Here is an 11,387-nt window from a genome sequence, read left to right on the forward strand (position 1 = left end):
CAGGAATTTATTTTCCCACCATTCTGGAGGCTGGAAATTCAAGATCGGGTGTTGGCAGAGTTGGTTTCCTCCAAGACCTCTTCTTGGCTTGTATATAGTTGTTTTTTCCCTTGGTCATCACTCTTTGTGCATCCATGTCTTAATTTTCTCTTCTTACAGAGTCACCAGTGACATTGGATTAGGGCTCATTCTAATGACCTCATTTTAATTTAATGATTCTGTCTCTAAAGACAATCACAATCTGAGGCACTGCATGCTAGGATTTCAATATATGAATTTTATGGGTAAGCCAATACAGCCGAAACAGAAGCCTATGAATAGGTAAATTTCTGTAGGTAAAATTTTAAATTACACTTTCCGTAGTCAGTCATTAAAATAACAGTTTGTTGAGCTATTTCAGTAGCATGTAGATTGAGCTCTGTGCATAGATAAGCCAGCTCCTGTATGGCCAACCATGGTTTGTATCCCAGCCTGATTGGCTTCAGAAATATGTCAGGCATGTATGCCCCACATCTTGATGGGATGGAGAAATGCTGGAAAATCTATTGTGTCATGACTGCCCAGTTGAGGGGAGTGTGTGCCCTCTCTCACACATACACACCCTCTAGCAATAAAAAACAATATGGCTTGCTTCTAAAATGTTAGGATATATGATTATTAGGCAAGAATTTGGGGATATAATTTATCATTACATTTTTCTGGGCAGTTATCTTAGAATAATCTGTGCCACAGTTTCCTCTGGATTTTCAACAAACATTCATCTCTAAAACTTGACCTTATTTTCAGGAATTGAAGACTACATAAAATGCTTCTTTAAGTTTGAACTGGGAATAAAGGTTAACTGGCCTAATTTGACTGCCAGTAAAGCCCCAAATCCTGACTGAATGGAGAAATGGAGAGAAAAGGATTGTGTCATGACCATACCCTAATGGAAATGCTCTCTCTCTTTCTTTCTCTCTCCCCCTCCTTTAATCGTTCTTTCTCTTTTTCTGGTGAGCACATGTGTCCTCTGGTAATAAAAATAAATTTTAAAAAATACTGCGATAGAAATGATAGTTCTGGCATTTTAGAATAAACAGAAAATATTCCTGCTAGTAACATCTAGATTTGCTGAGTGAAAAAACAAACATAGTAAACATCCTTGTGAGTGCATAGCTGAACAATCTGTTAACCCAAGTAATAGGCATTCGAGTCTATGCTAAACCTTCCCAGATAGTGGTGAGTAAAAATGGGATGCTGGCTTCCAGGTTCCAGGGACTTGGGTTTTAATACTCACATAGAGACAGAGTTAGAGGCTTTGGACCCATGCTAGAACCCTTAACAGACTATATACTAATTAGAAGGGAGGAACAAACAAACAAACAAAAGTTCCATCAACACAGATGACAGTGTGGCCTTTTGGTATAACAGTTACAGATGACGTGGTGGGGGAGAGTGTTCACTGAGAATTTGTCACCACAGGACTGTATCTTAGGGCAGTTTGGTGTTTGACATTTGCTGCTTGGTCTGGGAATCCCTGAGGCAAGGGATCAACATAGAAATTATTCCTAAATGTGTAGTATTCTTGGGATGCTGGGCAAGTTATTTAACCCTTTGATTGATCCTTACTTCCCTAGTAGTAATTAAATAATAGTAACTAACAGGTATTGAATGTTTATTTGTATCAGAACTTCACATACTAAAACTCAGTTACTATTCAGAATAACTCTATTCCACTGGTAATTTGCTGATGCTATGAGGGAACTGGGGTGGAATAAGGGTGGGAGTAAGGGTAATCCTGTTTGTTTCCCAGGATTGGTGTAAAAGAAAGATGAGTTGTAACATGTTACATCAATGCTTGTGTCTCTACTTTGGAAGCTACCATGATCGACTCCATCTCTTGGGGTTTTCTCTCTGCAAGTGGGATGCAGACTCTCAAAGTCTCTATTTCTTATTGTCCCCCCCAAACTAGAAGCATAAAATCCAGCCCTTTTTGTTTTTTATTTTTTTGGAGAGGATTTTGCTATAGGGCGTGTGCACTTGCAAAAAAGAGACAGACAGACAGACAGACAGAAAGCGAGAAATCACCCCTTGGGGAGATGGCCATGCCGCAATCCCTTATCCTCCATTCTCCTCTCGGGATCTTGGGCCTGCACGCACATGTGCCGAGCGTGAGTTTAAGCCACAGGGTCCGGGACTCGAGCTGTGGTCAACTACAATGGGAGTTCAGCGACATAGCCATTACGCTAACTGCTGGTCCCCAGCCCTTCTTATTAAGGATTTTATTATTAATCCTTATTGAAGGAAGGAAAGAAGATGGAACTTAAGGTGAGTCTTGAAAGGTGGGTGGTGTAACTGAGCCATAAGAGAACCAAAGTAACTCCATATTATAATTAGTCTTGAAATCCATCTTAATAGGTTCATCATTAGGAACATCCATCTTCAATTTCTTTGACTTTTCTTGCAATGAATCTTACAGAACCTAACCTTTTACCTACTTCACAATAGAAGGAGACTAATGCTTAACTAATGAGAGTTAACAATAACTTTGCTGAGCTTTACATAGCCCAAGCTATGGAAATAGGAAGGGAAAAGATGCTACCAGCCTCCTCCCGTGTGACTGACTGAAATGATTTTATCAGCTCAAGCATTGCAAAGCCACATGTAGATCTTCCTTGTTTCTAAGGATCTGAGACTTGTCTCGACTGACTCCATTTTGCTTCTGCTGCCTTGTTAACTATTACTTATATTTAAGCCCCTTGCAGAGAATTGAAACCTGTCAATCTTCTTGTATGCCTGGAATGAAAACTGCCCCTCAAGCAGTGATTGCTTCCCTGAAGTGCTATCAGATCTCTTGATAATGATCAAGCTTCCTCATGATTCTGCCCCAAGACAATGAATAACTTGCTCTTTGCTTCTAGATGTATACTCTCACTTACTCATTTCCCTGTGTAAGTTCTGTATCTTATCTAGTACAGTGGAGATTGTTCTAGACCTTGGTCTGCCCTCTCCAAGTGTTGACCTCACTAAAATAAATTTCTTTCTTCTTTGTCAAAGGGAAGTGGCATAGATCTGGTTTCTGGTCTCCCTGGACACACAACCCTAACCATTCCAGTATCAGCAGGATTCGAATAGGTGCAATTGTGGGAGGGATGTTTCAGGTAGAGAGGTTATCAAGAGCAAAACCTGATAAGCAAAATATCCTTTAAGATCAGTGACAAGTAGACAAGTCACAGCATTAAAAATTTACCGGTCTTTGGCATCTGTTGTGTGTGTCATCTCCAGGAAGCCTTACTTGTTATCATCCTTTTATAAAGACCTCTCTCCACCATATTTTTCTTCTTTCCCACAAAATAACTTAGCATTGAGCTATGTTCAGTTAGGAAGAACAGTATAAACCACAGTATATTTGACCTTTTCTATTTACCATATATATTTTGTGTGTGGTCTTTCTTTCCCTTTTACTTGGATCATCTTGGAGAGATTTTCTTTCCTTTTTTTTATTGCTAATCTGCTTTACTTGAAAACAATTAAAATACTGAGCATTAGCATATATTCCATTTTATTTTTTGTGTGATTTTTAAAATTAAATTTATTTATTTACATTCATTCACTGTACATCATTACAGCATACAAAGTGAGATTTTTTTCCATCCAGAGTACACTGTATATTGGCTCAATCAAGCACATCATCATATATGTTATCGTCAACAAAGAATTTTCCATTTCTTGTTTCCTGTATGTTTTGCTTTTCTTCCCCCCATCCTTGATTCCCTATCTCTTACCCTATGCCATCTCCCACCCTCCTCCTACACTGTCTCTGGTATCTATGTTTGCTTTCTATACTCCCCCCCATATTTTATTGAGTCACTAAAGATCTTAATTAATCTAAATATTTTCATAGCAAGCACAGCTTATATATACATTTCCATGAACACAAGTCCAACTTTAGGCATAACCCTGCCTCAGTGAATAGAATGAATATCCTATAAAGTAGTACCTAGCTGGGGCTATATATCTTACTGCAGGCATTGAATAGGTATTTTTAATGCTTTTTTTTTAATTTCAAGAAAAACAATTTTAGGATTTTTTTCCTGAAACTTTTTTTTTAACTTAATTTACATTCTTTCCCTAAGCATCATCACAGCATACAAAATGTGATTGGAGAGATTTTTCTGAAAGTTCCCCTCTGCATACGGAAGCTAGGAGGTGCTTGCTACGTAAATAGATTTTGAATTGCTTTATAAAAACCATAGTTGGAAGCATAACAAAGGACTTTGCTTCCAAAAACAAATGTGCATATAGAATTTGCATGTTATTGCTTTCCATAGATGAAACTTTCTGCTTAAGTATTTAAGTAAATATTTTTAAGATATTCATATTTTCAGAACCCGGAAAAGGGAAGGTTGTTCTTCATATTAATTCCTGCAAGTTTTAAGAAGTATTTCAGATTTTAAAAAAAGATGGATTATTTGACTAACTTATCTTAGATTTTTGTATTTTAAAAGATCTTTGTTTATAAAATGAGTTTAGAACTGCATCAAGATACTTTTTCCTGTCCTTTGTCTATGTATATTATAAACATTCCACTATGTTCTGGAACATGTTAGAATAGAGGGGAAAAAACTAAGCTGTACTCCAGTGAGAATTCTTTTTTATTTATCCCGGTGTGTTGTTATGCCTCAGTAAATATGTTGCTGAAATTTATGAAATTCTGAGGTCAGTAGGTAGTGTGGCGGTGAAGGTGCTGGACTCCCATGTGGCTGACTATTTTGAGTCCCAGACTTGAAGGCTTGCTTTTTCATTTTCTCTCTCTTTCTATCTGTCTCTGGTGAGCACATGTAATCTACAGCAAATGAAAAATAATAGTAATAAAATAAATAATTCTTAAAGAAAAATAAATTTATGGAATTCTTTCTCAACTATCTTACCCTCTCACCTAGAAAATCTACTTGATTGTGTAGTTTATGGTTGGTCAAACTAATGCAGAGCCAATTTATCAGTGCTTTTTGGCTAGGGATGTGTGACAGCCAGGTCATGCTGACATATCTATCCCACAGCGCAAGCTACTGCACGTTTACAAGGCCGATTAAAGGAAGAAAGAAAAAAGCACTGGGATAAACATTTCAGCACTATTTTAATTTGTAATCTTTTTGTTGTGTTGGGAAAAATTTTTTTCAATGTTAATAGCATTTAAAAATAACTTTATTTTATGATGGAATAAAAAGGAGCTTTCCAAACTTTGGAGAGATTTTCCATTTTTGTGCTTCAGAAAGCACTGTCCCTTGGAGCAGTGCTTTTTAAACCTTTGTGTGTTAACAAACACCACCTGGAGACTTGGTGAAAAATCTAGATTTAAGCATCATCACAGCATACAAAATGTGATTGGAGAGATTTTTCTGAAAGTTCCCCTCTGCATACGGAAGCTAGGAGGTGCTTGCTACGTAAATAGATTTTGAATTGCTTTATAAAAACCATAGTTGGAAGCATAACAAAGGACTTTGCTTCCAAAAACAAATGTGCATATAGAATTTGCATGTTATTGCTTTCCATAGATGAAACTTTCTGCTTAAGTATTTAAGTAAATATTTTTAAGATATTCATATTTTCAGAACCCGGAAAAGGGAAGGTTGTTCTTCATATTAATTCCTGCAAGTTTTAAGAAGTATTTCAGATTTTAAAAAAAGATGGATTATTTGACTAACTTATCTTAGATTTTTGTATTTTAAAAGATCTTTGTTTATAAAATGAGTTTAGAACTGCATCAAAATACTTTTTCCTGTCCTTTGTCTATGTATATTATAAACATTCCACTATGTTCTGGAACATGTTAGAATAGAGGGGAAAAAACTAAGCTGTACTCCAGTGAGAATTCTTTTTTATTTATCCCGGTGTGTTGTTATGCCTCAGTAAATATGTTGCTGAAATTTATGAAATTCTGAGGTCAGTAGGTAGTGTGGCGGTGAAGGTGCTGGACTCCCATGTGGCTGACTATTTTGAGTCCCAGACTTGAAGGCTTGCTTTTTCATTTTCTCTCTCTTTCTATCTGTCTCTGGTGAGCACATGTAATCTACAGCAAATGAAAAATAATAGTAATAAAATAAATAATTCTTAAAGAAAAATAAATTTATGGAATTCTTTCTCAACTATCTTACCCTCTCACCTAGAAAATCTACTTGATTGTGTAGTTTATGGTTGGTCAAACTAATGCAGAGCCAATTTATCAGTGCTTTTTGGCTAGGGATGTGTGACAGCCAGGTCATGCTGACATATCTATCCCACAGCGCAAGCTACTGCACGTTTACAAGGCCGATTAAAGGAAGAAAGAAAAAAGCACTGGGATAAACATTTCAGCACTATTTTAATTTGTAATCTTTTTGTTGTGTTGGGAAAAATTTTTTTCAATGTTAATAGCATTTAAAAATAACTTTATTTTATGATGGAATAAAAAGGAGCTTTCCAAACTTTGGAGAGATTTTCCATTTTTGTGCTTCAGAAAGCACTGTCCCTTGGAGCAGTGCTTTTTAAACCTTTGTGTGTTAACAAACACCACCTGGAGACTTGGTGAAAAATCTAGATTTCCGGGTCCTACCTAGATTTCTGATTCCATCAGGGTGGGGTAGGCTGAGGTATTTGCATTTCTGAGGAACTTCCAGATAATATTATTGCTGTTGATCCAGGAGCCACACTCTGAGAACCACTGCTTAGAGAACCTGGAATTAGAGAATGCAGGAGTCAGACTTTAGAAAGAAAAGTTTTAATTTCTTGAATACTTAGAGTGTCCCAGGCACCATACAAGTCACTTTCCATACATTACATCTATTCCGTACAACAACCTGACAGGTTGGGAATGATTATTTCAAATCAAGGAACTAAGGCTCAGAAAGTTAAGATATTAGCTCTGCCCTAAACCTCTCCTTCCAGCCCAACACCCAGTGAAAAGCCAGAATTCATGTGCATCTGAGGTGTGCCTAGCCATGCCCCTTTTATTGGCAAGTCTCTGCCCTAAACCTCTTTCCAGCCCAACACCCAGCAAAAAGCCAGGTAAGGTGGTCACTGACATCTTTCTGTCTCTGTCTCTCCCTCTCCCTTTGTCTAGAAATTTTTCACTTTTAAATATATATGTATATATATATATATGTACACATATATATATATATGTATATATACACATATGTGTGTGTATATACATATATATATATATGTATATACACACACACACACGTTTTTAAAAAATACGTAGGTAGTATCTCTTGCCTCTGACCTCTCCTTTCTCTTGCTAATTTCAGAATCTCTGTGCATCTGAGGTGGGCCTAGCCCTGTTCCTTTCACATGGCATGCTAGTGCCCCAAACGGTTCTCATTTTTTTGCCTTTTTCTTAAAAATATTTTTTTTCAGGGACCAGCAGTTGGCATAATGGCTATGTCACTGGACTCCCATGTAGTTTACTGCAATTTGAGTCCCGGACCTGGTAGCTTAAACTCACACCAGGTGCATGTGTGTGAGTGCCCAAGATCCAGAGAGGAGAATGGAGAAGGGATTGCGGTGTGACCATCCCCCTGGGGAGTGATTTCTCGCTTTCTGTCTCTCTGTCTCTCTCTGTCTTTCTGGCAAGTGCACGCACCCTGTAGCAAAAACCTCCCCCCAAATTTTTTTTCCCTTTTTATTGTTTTGTTTTGACTATTGTTTTTTTTTCAGGTTTCCCTTTGTTTCCTTTCTCTTAGCTGACTTTCTCACCTTGCTTTTCATCTTCCACACATTGAGTGTCTAGGCAGGTCTAGGTGTGCAGTAGTAGCAAAACATCTGAATACTTTTAGGGTCATAATAAACCTCAACCCCCACTAAACTGGTACAGAAAGGGAGAAATTCATCTTTATAAATATAAATTGAAATTTCTTTCTGTAGATACCTCATTGTAAATCATAGTAGTGGAAGAGAAATAGGCATAAAAGTACCTCACAGTAAAGTGAAGCTTATGAGCTTACATTAGCACATATCTCTAACAAATTAGCCAAACGTTAATATACCACCAAATGACTAAAAATCAGAGAAGAAAGTCTGAAGTGAGCAGATGGGAGAAATATGGAGTTGCAGTGAGCATGGCTCATCTCCTACACCTCTGAATTCTTAGTTGAAACCCTGCAGCTCAGCCCAGATGCACCTATTCCCTTGAAACTGTGAAGTCTTTGTAATATTCAGTTCCATTGACAAAAAGGCAGGTTGCTTGGTGAGGATCAGGGAAACAATACTGCAGAAAAATTGCAGACCATCTCCTTCTGCCCACCTCTAACACAGAATTAACTTCAAGAAGGTAGGAAGTAGCTTATAATCCATCAGATGACCAGAAACCACTGCAAAGGCAAAAGAAATATGGGAAATCAAGAAAACATCAATTCTCCAAAGGGAAAGAACAGCCCTTAGTCATCCACAGACAATACAATGGAACTCATTGAAATGTCAGATAAAGAATTCAGAATATTCATAGTGACGAAGTTAATAGAGATGCAAGAGAAGAGAGACAACGAACTCTAGAAAATGCAGGAGAAAGGAGAATGAGTGCGAGGAGGTGAGGAAGTTCTTCCACGATCTGAAAGAGGAAATACACACCATAAAAAAGAATCAAATGGAACCGTTAGAGATGAAGGCTGTAATACAGGAAATCAAAACCTCCCTTGAAAGTATTAAAAGGAGACTAGATCATGCAGAAGATTGGATCTCAGATGTAGAAGACAGAACCTCTGACCTAGAAGATTTCACCAAAAAGACTGAGAAAATAACCCCCCCAAAATCAGAATAATATACAAGTAATACTAGACACCATTAGAAATCCAAACATCCAGATAATCGTTATCCCAGAAGGTGAAGAAACTAATCAGGGCATTGATTATCTATTCCATGAAATCCTGGAAGAAAACTTTCCAAACATAGAGAGGCATTCAAATATCCAGACCCAAGAAATACAAAGAACCCCGCATAGAATCAACCCAAGATCTTTCCAAGGCACATCATAACCAGATTGACCAAAACCACAGACAGAGACAAGATACTAAAATTGGCAAGAGAAAACCATCTTTCAAAGGATATCCCATAAGGCTAACACTGGACATCTCATCAGAAACAATGCAAGCAAGGAAAGAATGAGAAAATACATTCAAAGTGTTAAGTAAAAAACGATTTCAACCAAAAATATCATATCCAGCAAGATTATCCTTCATATGGGAAAAAAAGAAAAAAACATTCTCAGATAAACAAAACCTGAAAGAATTTACCAACACCAGACCATCTCTTTGAGAAGTTCTGAAGGGAGTACTATACCAGGAAAACCAAAGACAGACAGACAAATAAGAGAACAAAAAAAATGACTAAGAAAAAGGCCAACTTAATGGTAAGGACAAGTTTTGAAATATCAGTAATAATGATGAATGTTAACGGAAAGGTTAGACCACAGTAAAACTGCAAATTCAACACAAGAGAGATTACATGAGACTGAACTGGTGAAATAAAATTCTATGACTATTTTCTAAAACTTTACTGATTTTCTTCTATGCTTTGTCTTCCAGTTTGAAGGATTTTTGTTTTCTTTTGAGTTGTAGATAGGTTCAGCCATTAGTTAAAAAAAAGAATTTTTAAAATTGAAACATAAACTTTTCTTCTTTCCTGACCCCTTTGTAATTGGAAAATAATATTTGTGAGCATTCTTATTTTGTGGCAGAATGGTTATTTGTTTAAGTTCAATAATACAATCTGTTTGTTGCCTTGCATCAGAAATTGAAAATTGAATTCTTATGGGACTTTGTACAAATAACAGACCAAATTGAGATGAAGCTTTTTTATTTTATTATTATTTTTTTATTTTTGGCAAATAAGTTAGTTTATACCTCTCTTTAGTAAAGGGAAATGGGGAAAGAAAAAAATATTTTAGAAGAAAATTATAGTGCACTTGTCACTAGATTCTAGCTTTGTCTATTCTTTTAGTTTAAGATCTTTTGCGAATCAATACAATGTGGAAAAAAAGTTTAGTATGAAAGGGAGGGAGAAGAAAGGGGAAGGAAAAAACTGGTAAAAGTATGCTTAACTGACAAAAAATGAGAAGCTATTTGCTGATGATAATGTATATAGTAATATTTTTGTCTTGACTGACATGCATAGTATTTGTGTTGGAAAAAGAAATTAAACTATAAAGTTTTTAAAGAAATTTAAACTATAAAGTGATTAAATGTAAACAAATTTTTAAAAAATCAGTTCAATCAGCACTTATCATATACATATATCTTTTTACATCAGTAAAACTACCAACCACATAAAGATATGGAACATTTACATGTGAATGCTGTGTTACTTATTACATAGTCTCTCTCTTTTTTTTTCTTGGAGAGATTTTTTCCTATAGGGTGCATGAGCTCACTGGAGAGACAGAGGAAATCAGAGACACAGAAAGTAAGAGATATCCCACCCCCACCCCCACCCCCCCAGGGAGAATGGCCATATCACAATTCCTTCTCCTCCATTCTCTTCCCTGGATCTTGAACACTCATGCACATGCACCCAGAGTGAGATTTAAGCCACTGGTTCAGGACTCAAACCACAGTCTACCACATGAGAGTCCAGTGACATAACCATTGTGTCATCTGCTGGTCCCCATAGTCTCTCTCTCTCTCTCTCTCTTTTTTAAGGAATTATTTTATTTAACTTTGTTTATTCATTTTGATTTGACCAGAGAGGGGGAGAGAGAGAGAGAGAGAGAAAGGGAAAGTGAGAAAGCAAGCCACCAGGTCCAGGACTTGAGTCCAGTGCCCTTAACCACCAAGCCACCTGCTGGCCCCAGTCCCCATAGTCTCCTAAGTGTTATATCCTGTATTGTCTGTTTTATAAATACAAAATAGCTTGCTATATGCATGGATGCTATTAAAAAAGTTACACTATTGGGGACCAGCAGGTGGCGTGGTGGTTAAAGCTCTGGACACTCCTACATGGCCAACCAGGGTTTGAGTCCTGAATCTGGTAGCTTGCTTTCTCACTTCCTCTTTCATTCTCACCCTCTGTCTCTCTCTAGTCAAATTAAAAAATAAATGAATGAATAAATAGAATAAATAATTATTTAAAAAGTTACACTATTAAATAAAAAATTTTAAAAAAAAGGAAAGTTAAGAGATTATCCATTGACCCAGTCATTGCACAAGCATAGGGCACCACTTCACTAAGCTGGGTCCACATGTAGGCCTAGGGTTAGTCCCAGAACCAACCTAGGCAGGCTGGGGATTGTAATGTGATGAGACTGTTAAAAATGTGAAGGATCTCCACATTTACCTCTGTTTCACCCCCTCCATTAAAAAAAAATAAAATAAAAAGATACCCATCATCGCACAGCTAGTAAAAGGCATAACTCGAATTTGAACTAGAATGGTCGG

At 36.9% G+C, this 11,387-nt stretch overlaps 1 protein-coding gene and 1 long non-coding RNA gene across 4 annotated transcripts in view; one reads left to right on the forward strand and one right to left on the reverse strand.

Annotated features, from left to right (window-relative positions):
- IRAG1 (inositol 1,4,5-triphosphate receptor associated 1) overlaps nt 1-11,387 on the forward strand; it is a 186,027-nt gene that overhangs the window by 9,655 nt on the left and 164,985 nt on the right. The window lies entirely within an intron of this gene.
- Nucleotides 6,566-11,387, reverse strand: part of LOC114005885 (uncharacterized) — a 51,678-nt gene continuing 46,856 nt past the window's right edge. The window contains exon 3 of the long non-coding RNA XR_003547682.1: nt 6,566-6,692. This is a non-coding gene — a long non-coding RNA (uncharacterized LOC114005885). The remainder of the gene's footprint in view (nt 6,693-11,387) is intronic.

The sequence above is a fragment of the Tupaia chinensis genome, unplaced genomic scaffold (assembly GCF_000334495.1).
Source record: "Tupaia chinensis unplaced genomic scaffold, TupChi_1.0 Scaffold144767_1, whole genome shotgun sequence".
NCBI lineage: Eukaryota > Metazoa > Chordata > Mammalia > Scandentia > Tupaiidae > Tupaia > Tupaia belangeri.